Source organism: Pituophis catenifer, unplaced genomic scaffold (assembly GCF_029215685.1).
Source record: "Pituophis catenifer annectens isolate HBS135680 unplaced genomic scaffold, rPitCat1.0.hap2 SCAF_1, whole genome shotgun sequence".
In the NCBI taxonomy this organism is placed as follows: Eukaryota; Metazoa; Chordata; class Lepidosauria; order Squamata; family Colubridae; genus Pituophis; species Pituophis catenifer.
The window spans coordinates 180,256,615-180,271,802 of record NW_027256881.1 but is presented as its reverse complement, the minus strand read 5'-3'; positions in this window follow the sequence as shown (position 1 = coordinate 180,271,802).

The window sequence follows — 15,188 nt, the reverse complement described above, 5'->3', positions numbered from 1 at the left end:
GCCAGTAAGGATGGTAGATCTTATCCTACCTCATAGTGTGTCCATTTATTTAGTTGTTTTTAGGGTGCCCTGAATGTTATTCTGGAATATATTTGACAAGAGCATAGTTCCTGGTATCTTACGAGTGAAACTGCAGCCACCTTCTTCATCTTGACTTGAATCTCCTCCTCCCACAGACCACCCATAAGCATGGGGATGAAATTTTTGATTTCCCCCTGTTATGTCCTTATAAGGACATCCGCCCTGATTGGCTGCTAGCAATCGGGCGGGAGATTTGAATCCCTGTCAAGGGGCGGTGCGTCTGCCGGGAGCGAATATAAGGAGAGCTCCGGCAGCGCACCAGCAGTCTTGTCTTGCTACTTTTGTAACCAATAAAGTTATTAAATGTATCGAGCTGGTCACGTCTTCTGTTCCTGCGCCTGATCTAACACTGGCGACGAAGGACTAGAGAAGAGAACCTGAGAAAGACTCAAGGCACGATCGCCCACCGAGCTGAAGTCACTACACCACAGCGACTTCCAGAATGGCTACCCCGCAAGCCCCGATGACCGCGCTGAACCCGTTCGACCCATCCCGGGAGAAGTGGAGGTCATACATGGTCCGATTCCGGCAATTCCTGCGAGGTAATGGCTACCAGAACCTCGACGATGAGAGGAAAAGAGCCCTCTTCCTGGCTCATTGCGGATCGGACGTCCTAGAGATGGCGATCGACCTCGTGGCACCCAGGGACATTGAGGAGATGTCCTGGAACGACCTGCAGGAAGTCCTACAGGAGCACTATGCACCGACAGGCACCCCCATCGCAAACAGGTTCACCTTCCAACAAAGAAATCAGCGGGAAGGTGAATCCATCAAGGAATTCGTGGCAGCGCTTCACCAGATCGCTGCCAACTGCGAGTTCGACAACGTCGATAACGCAATCCGAGACCGCGTTGTGTTTGGGATGCGAGATGTGGGGCTGCAGAAGAAGTTCCTCAGCCGGAAGAGGATCCCGCTCAAAGACGTCCTCGATGAAGCAACAGCGGCTGAAACGTCTGAGCAAGCAGCCGCCGCGATGGTAAAAGCAAGAGGGATCCATAAGATCCACAAGTCGGGCCTGACCTCATCAGACGAGGCAACCACTCAATCCGAGTCGGATGAGGAAATGGCCGTCCACAAGGTTTCCCGCCCCCCCAGGCGGGAAAACCCACAGCATGGCGACCGGGGAGAACGATGCGGCAGCTGCAGAGGCGACCACCCCAGGGCGACCTGCAGATGGAGGGACGCGACCTGCCGCCGATGCCTGAAGAGGGGGCACATCGCAGAGGCCTGCAGAGCCACCGATCCAGCCCCGGAACCGCCCAGACCACGATTCCGGGAGAATCGCAAAGACAACCAGAGGACATCCAAACGGTCCTCAAACCAGTCCCGGCGCGGGGAGGAAGACTATTCCCGAAGCAAAACGGTGCACCAGACTACCATCGCTCACACAAGCGACGAGGGGGCCACCAAGTTCCACGTGACACTGATAGCAGAGGGGGCACCGTGCAAGATGGAGGTAGACTCCGGATCCGCCTACTCCATCATGGACTGGCAGCACCTACAGCAGCTGAAGCCCTCCTACAAAAAGGCCCAGCTGAAGACCCCGAAGGCGAGGCTTGTGGACTTCAATGGAAACCCCGTCGAAATCCTGGGCAGAGCCACCATCCACGTGAAGTACAACGACTTCAACGGAAAGCTGCCCATCACCATCGTAGAGCACAGCCGACCGAACTTGTTAGGCGTGGAGTGGTTTAAGCCGCTGGGACTTTCAATTCAGGGCATCCACGAGATCCACAGGGACGAACTCGACACCATCATCGAAGAGTTCAAGGAAGTCTTCGATGCAGAAAGCCACAGTTGCTGAGCCACTCCACCGCCTGCTGGGGAAATCGGCGTCCTGGAAGTGGGGCCAGGAAGAGGAAGCAGCGTTCCGAGCCATCAAGGGACTATTGACGTCCAAAAGCGTCCTCATCCAATACAGTGAGACGCTGCCCATCAAGCTGACCTGTGATGCGTCGCCATATGGGGTGGGGGCAGTCCTCAGCCACGAACTGCCCAACGGCACGGAAGCCCCCATCGCCTACTTCTCAAAGACCATGTCCGGCGCAGAACGGAACTACAGTCAGCTGGACAAAGAAGCCCTGGCCATCGTGGCTGGAGTGAAGCGTTTCCACGAATACCTCTACGGAAGACGCTTCACCATAGTCACCGACCACAAGCCACTCCTGGGACTCCTCGCAGGTGACCAACCCACCCCGACCTTCATGTCTCCACGGATGACGAGATGGGCCATCTTCCTAGCCGGCTACTCCTACCGGCTCGTGCACCAGCCAGACACAGCCATAGGAAACGCCGACGCACTCAGCAGATGCCCGTCGAAAAATCCAGTCGAAGACCCAGCCCCCACGCTCCACCTATTCCATATTGATGACGACGCCAGCTGTCCGGTGTCATCCGCAGATGTGGCCGTTCACACCCAAAAGGACCCCACACTCCGCCAAGTGAAGTCCTGGATCCTCAGAGGGTGGCCAGCGGAGAAGACGGAGGAGAGGTTCAGCCCGTTCGCCAGGAAGCAGAAGGAGCTGTCCACCATAAAGGGCTGTCTACTATGGGGAGACAGGGTGCTGATTCCAAGCACCCTGCAACGGCGAACACTAGAGACCCTGCACAAAGGGCATCCGGGCATCGTCCGCATGAAGGCCCTGGCACGGAGTTACGTCTGGTGGCCCGCCATGGACAGAGACATTGAGCAATGGGTCTCCAGATGTGACCCGTGCCAAGAAGTTCGCCCAGCGCCGCCGCAATCCGAAGTCGCAAAGTGGGAGACCCCCAGCAACCCCTGGTCGAGGATCCACATCGACTTCGCGGGTCCGATGCAGGGGCGACACCTCCTCATCGTGGTAGATGCCTTCTCCAAGTGGCTAGAGGTGATATCCATGGCATCTACCACAACAGAAGCGACGATCCGAGCCCTGCGCCGTCTGTTTGCCACACATGGACTTCCGGATGTGCTAGTTTCGGACAACGGCCCCCAGCTCACATCCCTGGCCATGGAGTCCTTCCTGGCAGGACTGGGCATCCGCCACGCCCTGTCCGCCCCCTACAGGCCGGCCGGAAACGGACAAGCCGAACGCATGGTCCGACTGACCAAAGAGGCCCTCACCAAGATGGGCCCGGGGGACTGGCAAGAGCGCATAGACAACTTCCTCCTCACCCAGCACATCACGCCACACGCCACCACCCACAAGAGCCCGGCCGAACTGTTGATGGGCAGAAGGTTGAGGTCACCCTTGGACCGGCTGCACCCCCAATACAGCCCGGAAATGACCGCAACCGCCAGCCACCCGCTTCGCGCCTTCAGCAAGGGAGATTCAATCTTCGCGCTAAATTTCAGCGGCTCTCCTAAATGGCTGAAAGGGAAGATTGCCAGCACAACCGGCCCCAAATCCTACATCGTCGAGTTGGAAGATGGACAGTTCACGAGACGCCACATCGACCAACTCCGAAAAAGGTGGGGGGGAGCACACGAAAACCAGCCTGACGAGGGAGGCCTACAACACCCAGACGAGGTAGGCCTCCAACACCCCGGCGAGGTAGACCTACCATACCCAGACGAGGTAGGCCTACGACACCCCGGCGAGGTAGGCCTACAACACCCCGACGAGGTAGGCCTACCCCACCCCTGCGAGGCAGAGCAACGCCATCCCGACGAGGTCGGCCCAGCACACTACCAGGTACTGTCACGGCGGCAGTCCAGCGAGGGGCCAACCACACGGGGGATGGCAACACCAACCCAGCCAGGTGGGCACCGGGCACAACGGGGCTAGGAACCACCAACCCAGCCCTCAAGTAGACCGGTACCTGCCCAGGGGAGGAGCGGCGCACCCCACCAGTGAGGGCAGCCTACGCCAGCCCAGCCAAGGGGACTGCAGTTCCAGGCGAGTAGACTGGGACCCATCCAAGACGGGCACCCCCCGACCCATGGGCAAGGGTGGCACACGACTCCCCGGCGAGAGGGACCCCCGCCCATCACAAGAGGCAGCCAGAAAACAACAACCCGACCCGGATGGCCCCAGGCACCACCAGACGGTAGACCAGGGACTAGGGGGAAGGGAAAGCCGACAACAACCCGGCCAGGGAGACCTGCACCACCCCGGCAGGGGAGACCTCCGCCGCCCCGCAGAGGTAGTGCCGCAACGACAGCCCGGCCAGGTCGACCACCACCAACCTGACGGGGTAGACCAACGCCAGCCCGACCTAGCAGACCAACACCACCCCTGCGAGGTCGAACAACACAACACAAGCCAGCACCACCAGCAGCCGGCGGGCCGGTCCAGAGGGCACCGAACAGAACCACCCCTCACCCAACGCCAGGCCGAACCGCAACCGAACCGCAGCGCCCGGGAGACCAGGGAGGAGCAAACGATGGACTTACCGAGACTCAGACGCTCTTCCCGGGTTGGAACCGAGCCACCGAGACGAGGCGATAGATCCACAGGCCAGGAGGAAGACCACCAGAACCAGCCATCCAAGGTCTGCGGTCCAGCCGGAGGCGCTGGGGGTGACCCCGCTCACTCGACAGCCGAACCAAGCCCGGTTCCGGAGAGGGAACCAGGAGACGACAGAGCCCCGTCCATCCAGGCCGGAGACGGAGAACAAGTGAGACTGCGCAGGTCAGCTAGAGTGCCGAGGCGTCCTACGTACCTGCGTGATTACGTGACTTTTGTGGATGAGATTGACAGCTCGGACTAAGGGGGGAGGAGTGTTATGTCCTTATAAGGACATCCGCCCTGATTGGCTGCTAGCAATCGGGCGGGAGATTTGAATCCCTGTCAAGGGGCGGTGCGTCCGCCGGGAGCGAATATAAGGAGAGCTCCGGCAGCGCACCAGCAGTCTTGTCTTGCTACTTTTGTAACCAATAAAGTTATTAAATGTATCGAGCTGGTCACGTCTTCTGTTCCTGCGCCTGATCTAACACCCCCCCCTACCCTTTAGAGCATCCAAATGTAAACCTATTGCATTTTAACAAACCGAATTTGCCTGTCACTTAACTTTAACAACTGAAAATCACACCAACAATTTTCATTCAAGATGGTAGCCCTGAGGATGCATTTGAGCTTCATCTGTTTTTTATATGTGTGATGTAAATAAAAAGGGGGTGGACCTTCAATGGCAACCCTGGTGGCTGCCATTTTCACTTTTTGACCACACTCCATGAATACCCCTGGTGTTTTGTTTTCAGATTTCTGCCAGACAACTTCCTGAATCCCTAAAAGCCGCCCTGAGTCTTCGGAGAAAGGCAGCATATAAATTGAACTAATAATAATAATAATAATAATAATAATAATAATAATAATAATAATAATAATAATAATAATAATAAAAGGAAACTGGGAATGCCTTCTGTGCACCATTATCTAAAGCTGTGGTACTTGAAGCCTTTGTGTGATTCCAGATTAATCTGACAGGCTTCAGAAGGGCAGCTTTCAATATATCTTGGCAAATAAAATAAAAACATTCTCACATATCCTGATGTGTCATTCATTCATTCATTCATCACATATTTTACGTGAGATGGGCAGATAGCTGCCTATCTCACATAGACGACCCAGGGTGCTTGACATAAGATAAATACAAATAAAGACATGATGTAAAATAAAAAACACGTAACAGCTGAGCATTTTATTGCTGAAGTCCAAATTAGTTCTCATAGTCCATGTGTTTATGAATATATGAATGAGAATTATATTTGTACCCGAGCTAGTACCATTTTTTCCATCCTGATAATAACCGAGCAATGTAAGCTATGTCAAGTGACCCAGGACTGACTAAGCAGGGATCTGAACTTCTAGTCAAAGTACAGCCTTCTGTTCCCTGGGTTAAGAAAATACTAATGGACAGATTCAGCTTTGTAGCAAAAGAGAAGAAGGAAGGAAGGCTGACTGTTCATGTATCATTAGATACACTTTGGCCATGATTTTGTATAAATCATTTGAAGTTTATGTTCTTAAACTATTTGACCAGCTGAGCTCAACATTATATTTGCTGTTCGATACACTAGAAGAGGCCACATTGGGAAAGGCTGTTTGGCTGTGATCAACACAACCATGCAAAGGATTTGCAGTCTGAGCTGTTCCTGGTGGAGAGGCACAATGAAGGGAAAGTCGAAAACTGAATTCCAATCTTAATTTTTAGGTTGTGTGTGTGTTTTAGCAGGTTTACCAAAGAATAAAAAGTTATTTCTATTTCAATTGGTATTAGGAATTTTAATTGCAGTTGAAATCTACTTGGGATACAATAAAGTGTTTTCAGAGTAATATCGCTGGCTCTCCTCACACATTTTTTTCTGAAGCAACACACGGTTTCACATATGTTTCCAATTATTATTCTGGGCAAAAAAAAAAAAAGAAAAGAAAAGAAAAAGCTTTCGGGTACTTTTTCCAAAAACTCTTTTCTTCTTAGGCAAGTATCCCAGAATAGAAAGTATTTTTCAAAAGTGCTCAGGAGTAGAAATTCCCAATTATACATCACACAAACTATTTACAGAGAATTGTAGCTCCTACATGCTATCAGAACAAACCTCTGCTCTTTCACAATTAGCTTCAGACAAAACCTACTCTCAGACAAATACAGAGGTGGAAATATGGACGAGAACATGAGATGTAAAGCATGTCATTATACAAGGAGGCCCTAATTCCTACCAAATTATTAGCATGGTGGAAAGGAAGCTGGCAGTTTTTGCTTACTAGCTCTCCATCAGGAAAATAAACTGAGCTCTTCCAGGAATTCTATGGCCCTCACTTAGCACATACTCCAAGATCCAAAAACTGTACCTTTGTCATGATTTCTTACATAAAAAAGACTGCCCTGCATTCTGGAGATGACAAGACATGGAGTTCTCATCCCAATGTCCTCATCTTTCTTTTGCATTCTTCTGGGCAGGGCTAAATTCACCCTTACCAGTGCTAATAATATACTAGTCACTCTCAGTTTTGAGCACAGGCTCTTGGCGATCCCTTTGTCTGATAATATGTGAACCTAAAGTAATTGCCTAAACCAGCACTTCCCAGCTTGGAATCCATAGAATATCACCCTCTAACCGTGATGGCAAACCTATGGCCATCAGATGGCACGTGGAGCCATATCGGTGGGCACACAAGCATTGCCCTAGCTCAGCAAACAGACTGTTTGTGGCCTCCAGAGGGCCTCTGGGGGGGTGGGGAAGGCCATTTTCACCCGCCCCAGGCTCCTAGAAAGGCTCTGGAGCCTGGGAAGGGTGAAAAACGGGCCTACTGGGCCCACTGTGCCATCACATGCCAAAAGTGTGGGGAGCACAGGGGGGTCACGCACGCATGCGCAGGGGGCAGGGCACATTGAATTATGGGTGTGGGCACGTATGCGCATGACCTCCCTGTGCTCCCCCTGCTTTTGGCACGCAATGGCAAAAAGGTTAGCCATCATTCCCCTATGAGATGATAATAACAACAATAACAATATCCCTCTGGGAGGACTGCTTTGGTAAATAGACCAGGAGGAACAAATTATGATTATGAGCAAGCATAATTAATTACCTGCATTTAAATACTCCTTTGAAAGATACAATGAACTTCCATTAAAATTGTTCAAATTGGCTACTAAAGTCAACAACCTTCTTTGTCATCATTTACGAGAGAGCTTAAACCCTTTGTTTTGCCCAATCCTTCTGGATTTTTTCTTTTAAATTAAAGACATTTTTAGGAATTATTTTCCTTAAAGAAAATTATATGAAAAGCTGTAGTGTAAACCATCTAGAGAACTAATGAGGGGCAGAGAATCATGTAAAATATTAAAATAAATAAGCTGTCCTGCTTGTATATGCTGATCCATGTTTTTGATGAGGATGTAAACGGTGCCCACTGAAACAAAACTCTTCTCCTACTCTGTGATCATGTTATCAGTAGAAGTATAGTAACTGAAGCGGAAGGTAATGAGTTGGATTATAACTGGGATGATGGGACTTGTAGACCAACATATCTGGCAGGGACCGGATTAGGGACAGCTGATTTACAGGGCTTAGTTAATCAATCAACCAACATGTATTTTATTTTATTTATTTATTTGTCAAGCGTGTATAAGATAACAGATATAAGTATAAACATGATTATGACTACATGAAATGGATACGAAATGGGGACATTAGGACAAGGGACAGTAGGCACCTTGGTGCACTTATGCACGCCCCTTACAGACCACAGAGTCAGCTAGTGTATTCCAGGCATTGACCACTCTGTTGCTGAAGTCATATTTTCTGCAATCAAGTTTGGAGCAGTTTACCTTAAGTTTATACATCAATCAACCTCCATATTTTAAGGGCACTCTCAATCTTTAACAAAAGATTGAGTTTATTTTACATCAACAGAGAAGTTCAGTAGTGAAACTCACCTGGTTAGTTCTGAAATAAATATTGTTTTGTAATAGCACTTTCCATAGGTTGTCTCAGAAACTGGAAATACAAGTAATTTAAAGCCATTGTTTTTTCTTTTTAGTAAGAGTTTGAAATCTGCCCTTCTTAAAAAGGTTTTTTTTCCCCTTCCCTTCCCTTCCCTTCCCTTCCCTTCCCTTCCCTTCCCTTCTCTTCTCTTCTCTTCCCTTCCCCCACACACTGAAACTATGGCTATCCATGAAAATGTAAGCAATTCTTGAGCACTGGGGGGAGGAGGAGGGGTGAAGGAGGATTGGGGGGAGATTCTGTAAACATAGCTCAGGAATTTCTTTAAACACACTTTCAAAGGCACCTGGAAAATGCCATGGTGAGTAACAGCTCTTTTCCTTTCAGAGCTAAGATTATATGTCCCTCCTTGAATTACCCATGAATTTTAATCAAGCATTGATAAACTATTTCTTCGAGTGCCAGAGAAAGTTTCCAGACCAGGATCTGTTAAGTGAGAAAACAATCTCCAAAAGGAAGTAATAACAATCTCAGATTCTCTGTCCCCACAGCCATGCAATTATAATATGAGCAAGTTATACGCTGCCAAAATACAGTATTACCAAGTTATTTTGAATAGAGACGTAGAGTTCAATCTCCTCTCTCTCAGATGCCTCTCCTACAAACCTCAGCTATTTCTCCACAATGGTGGTATAATAGTGACCTGGACTTTTGTGTAGCGTAAAAAAAAATGGAAACCTTCTTCCCTTTTTTGATCCCCCAAAATTCTTTATAACTTTAGGTAGGAAATTAAGGATATGTAAGAAACTTATGCCTGTACAAGGGACATTATTTAGGGCAGATTCCAAGACTTATCTTTGAAAGTGAAGTCAGTGTCACCTAAAATACTTAAAATTATCCCCAGTGGATATATAAGCACCTTAAATTCACCACACAGCTTTGAGGAAAAATGCAAAGTGAATGTCAGAAGAATCAAGGGTTATTCATTGTTATTCATTGTTATTCATGAGAAACATACAGTAATAAGAAGAAATGTTCAGGTATGGATTAACCTACAGCCTTCTTGCAGATTCAGTCCTTCTTTTAGGCAGAGAAAGATAGTTTCAGCTAGGATTCCATGTGGTTTGGCAGAACCAATTTCAAAATCCTGTAAAAGGTCTTAGGATGGCCCTGATTCACATCTGAATGTTTAGATAGATGATAGATAGATAGATAGATAGATAGATAGATAGATAGATAGATAGATAGATAATTTTAATTTTAACATGTATATTAAAATATATGGGTTTTCCCCAAGGGAAAGGGAAAGGGGAGGAAGTAAGTGTTGACAGATGACTAGCTTGATTAATTTAGTCATCTTTCAAAACTTGCTCTGGTTTTGTGCAAGTGTTTAGCGCAATCCCAGAAGAGTGCTAAACCTATAGTTAAAAGCAACTCAAACTATAGCTGATTATTGTGTATGCTCCCTCTACCCCTAATTGTGTACTGTTTCTTTTCCTTTATGCAAACCAATCTACCAGCTTGAGTTGTGGAAATGTGTGGAAATGTGTTTTTTCTGGCAGCCATTTAGTGATTGGACAGTTTGGCAGCTATTTAGTAAGAGAGCTCACCAACAATACTTTCTGAAGTTGCCAAATGTGACCACCAAACATTTTGATTGGGAATCATGTCCTCAAAAATGGCTTATAAATGGGTTTGGAAACACAGAATGAAGTGCCCAGGAACTTGAATCCTTTCCTGACCATTCTCTGCACGTTGCAGGTGAAGTTCTGCAATTAAAACATTCTATACAGGTTCTCTGTGTAATTTCTGACAATAGAAAAAAGAGAGATGTTTTCGATTGGCATGATACACAATAAAAGCAAAATTCTGACTACCGTATGTGCAAAACAGTCAAAAACTAAACTTTTGGATAATCTCTGGCAAGGCTTGGGTAAGAGTTTTGCATCTATCCTTGCTCTTGCTCTGTTTGACCTCTCAGAAGCTTTCAATACTATCAACCAATGGTATCCTTTGGGATTTCAGAGGGGTGGCTCTGTGCTGTGCTGGTTTGTCTCCTTTCTTTGGGATTCATATCAATCAGTGTTAATTGGGGCAAGAGATTCTGCCCTCAGCCCCTACTGTTTCTCTCTTCCCTCATATTCAACATTTACATGAAGCCGCTGGATCATTCATCATCATGGGGTGAGGAATCATCAGTACACTGATGATAGTCAATTATACATCTCTGCCCCTGGCAAATTTAGCAATGCTGTTGATGTCTTATCCCAGTGCCTGGACGTTGTGAGGAACTGGATAGAGAACAAAAAGCTTCAGCTGAACCTTGGCATAACCAAATGGCTCTGGGTTTTGAGGATTGCTGGTTCTATGCAATTTTTGGTGGTGGTGGTTGTATTGCCCTACACAGATCTGAGGATCCTTCTAGACTCACAACTCCTACAGGAAGAGCATATGGCATTTGTGGTTAGGAGGGCCTTTGTACAGCTTCAGGTTGTGTGCCAGTTGCATCTATTCCTAGATTGAGAAGCTCTGCTCACGGTCACTCATGTCCTGGTCACCTCTTGATTAGACTAGACCTCTGCTCTGTGAGATGCATTGGTTGCCAGTTTGCCTCCAAGTCCAATTCAAGGTCCTGGTTTTGACCTTTAAACCCCTTCATGGCATGGAGCAGAGTTATTTGAGGGACTGCCTCTCCTCATTTCATCTTCCCATTCCATCAGATCCAGCAGAAGAGGCATGCTACAGGTCCTGTCTGCCAGGGGGCTACACTAGAAAGGATCCAAGAGGCAAGTCTTTTCTGTCATGGAAGAAATGAGTTTGTTCCATCTCCATTAGTTTTCTAAAAGGCCTGGAAAACTTGGTTATCCCATCAGGCCTCAGGGCCGCATTGAGTTGCTATGGCAGCTCCGTTGCAACTAATATCTGGTTCCCTCCCTTTGCGCCCAGTCTCTTTTTATGAGATGGGCAACCAAACCTTTTCATTGCACAGGTTTTCTAGGCTATGTTTGTGAAGAATAGGTAATGGCTTACACATTCTTGTGATTTACACTTTAACATTTTAAGAAAAAAAAACTTTTAGGAGATCTTTGCCAATGCTACTCCTGTAGAAATGATGTTTGTGTTTAATGAATATCATATTCTTTTGTTGTATGTACTGAGCAACACAAAATCCCTTTATATAGGGCCAATTGTTGATCTTTCCCATATTAAGTAGACCTAACTGGAATTCTCTTGCTCAAAAATAAGCATGTTCTTGGAGCTGGCTGTACCAGAAAACAGGCTTAGGTGGATATCTGCATATGCGGTGGAGGAAGCTGAAGTAAGACTGAGTTGCAATTCAGGTTGGAACAGAAATTAGAAGGACAAGGGGGGTTTATATTATATCTGATGGCAAAATGTCTTGGGTTCAGCTGAGAAATATTATTCTCATGCCACATCCTTCTTGCTAATTGATGATCTTTTTTGTAAGCTGCCCAGAGTCCCTTCAATGGTGAAATGGGCAGCATATACATTTAATAGATTAATAAATAAATGTCTGATTGCCTTGTTTCTAGCATTCTGAAAAAGAAACAAGGTGTTACTTAGTCCATCTGTCTTCCTGACAACTGAGGGATCATTCTTATGGATTCTGATTGTCCTGCTGCTTATGAAGCCTGTTTCCATTGAAGTCTCTCCCTGTGCAGCAGTGAATCCCTCAAAGTAGGGTGGCTTTCCTTTTGTTTATCCTGCCTGCTCTTTGGAGAGAGCAAGGCAAGCTTATCTCCTTTCTGCCTATGAAGTTGCCCTGCACCCATTTGCCTTAGCAGTCAGACAATGAGGAATGTTTACTCCTTCCTCGAAGGACAATAAGGGTGTGATCTCAAACATTTCACCCATGTGCTCTTGGGCCCTGATATGGGAGCCAAAAGCTGACATGTTTCAAGCAATCTAGGGGGTATCAAGAGCGTCACAAGTGTTTGCTTTGACTTTTTTTTATGTCACCTTGCATGAAGGACGTGACTCTATGAAATGTTGGTCAAGATATCAGAGTGAGGTTTAGCTAAATGTAAACCAATCGCAGGGGAATTTCAGATAAATCTGGGGAGGGAGAAAGGTTTCCAGCTTAAGTACCACTAATAAAGACTGATAAATACTGAATGCAGCAATTGTCTGCAAGACTTTGTATGGAAGGGAAACATGGAAATAAAAAAGTCTTTGTAATTTTAAAAACCACTCATGACTGGAAATCCTCAGGAAGATAATCCAAAATCATCACCTGAGGGTCTGCAGAGTTTCTGTTGGATCATGACTTTCTTCCCCTAATAAAAGATATTTGATTTAAATAGGATTAAAGAACTACATATACAGAAACCTATAATTTTAAAGTTTACATACAGGAGATAACAGTATTCCACTTTACAAGATCAAAGCCTAATGCATGTTTAGTGCCATTCAGGATTGTGGAATGCTAAAAAAAAACCTATTTAAACATTTTTAGAAGTATATCTTATCTTTCTTTTTAATATTGTTCAACATAGCAGACATGATCCCACCCCCCCTTTTGTGTTCACAACCCAATGAGTAAATTAAGCTAAGAACCAGGGAATGGTTCAGATCTTTCATTCAATCCTAGTGTTTCTTCACCTCTGTTTTGCAACTCTGGCCTAACTTCCCCCCTCCACACTCCACGAGAAAAGTAAGAGAAAAGTCAGCTTATCTACAAGGCCATGCTGGTTAGGAAATTGTGGAGACTGTGGTTATTAGGGTAACTACAGTCTCCATAAAAATGCTCTTAGTCAAGTTTTGAACATGCATTTTTGAGCTATCTCTACAAAGCATAACTTAATTCCCTACTGTTTCTTAAAAGAAACCGTATTATTTCACCCTTTTTCTATATGCACATAAGCACCATGGCATATTTCTCCAGAGACTAGAGTCCAGATGGCCACGTTGGCAAGTTAGTTGGTATCAGTGAATTCACATCCAGGTCCATCTGTCATTTTCTGCTGCTCAAATTATCTCCTCTGGAATTGCAACACCTCTGAGGTTGGATTCCTATGCAGTGCACTTCTTGGAACATTATGAAGGGGTTACAAGTCTTTGGAGACCACAGTAAGTTGGCCAACTCACTATTCCATTTTTGGTAAAAGTGGATTTCATCTAATGATCTTTGTAAAGTCAAAATGCTGTGTCCAAGGAAATTTTAAGTGGTCCAGTTTGAAACCAAAAAAGGCCATTTTAGATGTGGTGAACTACTTCCCCCACATGTTGCTTTCACCTTGTATCTCCTGTTAGGGCCTATACAACATTTTACTTATTATTTTGGTGCTTTCAAGTAATTGCTGACTTTTGGTGACTGCCAGGTCTCTGCTGGGAAGGTTTTTCAAAAGAGCTTTGCCCTTGCCTTCTTACTAAGGCCAAGAGAGAGGGAATGGCACAAGGTTACCCAGTTGGCTTCATGCCTAAGGCAGCACTCAGTCTTCTGGTTTCTAGTGCCTTAGCTACTACACCAAACTGGCTCTCATAGTCTCATATAGTCTAATTCTATTACCAAACTTTTAAATATGAAATTAAAATGGAACTTGGTGCAGCTGAAGAGCTATGCTGTTGAAGAAGAAAAAAATCACATTTGTGCATGCTGCTGCCCAGGCATGCAGCTGTGCAAGAGCACATTTGAAATATTCCCAGCATTTGGGGTGGGGTGGGAAATAGAAAGAAATTACTGAAGAAAAAAAGTAAAAGCAGCTGGCCAAAAAGATGGTAGAAAGGATATAGACCGGGGTGTGTGTGTGTCAAACTCATGGTGTCACGTCATCATGTGACGTATCATGACTCCCCCCCTTCACTAAAACAGGATGGGCGTGGCCAGCACGTGACACATCCAACCTGCGGGCCTCAAGTTTGACACTCCTGATGTAGATGTCCAGGCTGTAGAAGGCAACAGAAACAAAATGGGAGAAGGTGATACCAAAAGTGAAGTCCAATATTAACAAATCGAAGAAATGAATTGTAAAAGACTTGATGCCCATCCAATGTGTCAGACTATCTACCAGACTACACAACAATGCTCCCTGCCAGTTATTGCAAATGCCAGGTTGGGGAAAAACCTTTTAGACTCTTAAAAAAATAAAGCTGTAAATCCTTCTTTCAAGGTTTTAATTCTCCAATTCTGAATTTAAATTAGTCTTCTGAGCTTCCTAATTGCAATAAGGATTAGCATTTCTTACAAATTCTAGTAATAAAAACAACTGAAGACCATTCAGTTTCCCTAATTAAACTGCTCTGGCATCCTGATCAAATTTTTATCATTGATTATGGTAAATTTAAATGTTCTAAATATGCATTGTATTTAGAAATGTATTTAGGAGCCTTGATAGTACAGTGGTTTAATGCACCCTGTTATTAACACAGCTGCCTGCAATTTCTGCTGGTTCGAATCTCTCCAAGGCTCAAGGTTGACTCAGCCTTCCATCCTTTCTAAGGTAGGTGAAATGAGGACCCAGTTTGTGGGGGCAATAAGCTGACTTTGTATAAAATATACAAAAGAATGAAGGCTATTGCTTAACGCATTGTAAGCCGCCCTGAGTCTCCGGAGAAGGGCGGCATATAAATCAAATTAAAAAAAAATGATGTTATTTGTTTATTTTATCCAAAAACTATTATCTTACAAATGCAACAAATTAAGAAATCTGAAAGAATTTTTTTTTCAAATTCCACAGTAGATGGGTTGAATATAGGAAGTTTTAAATTCAAATCTCAC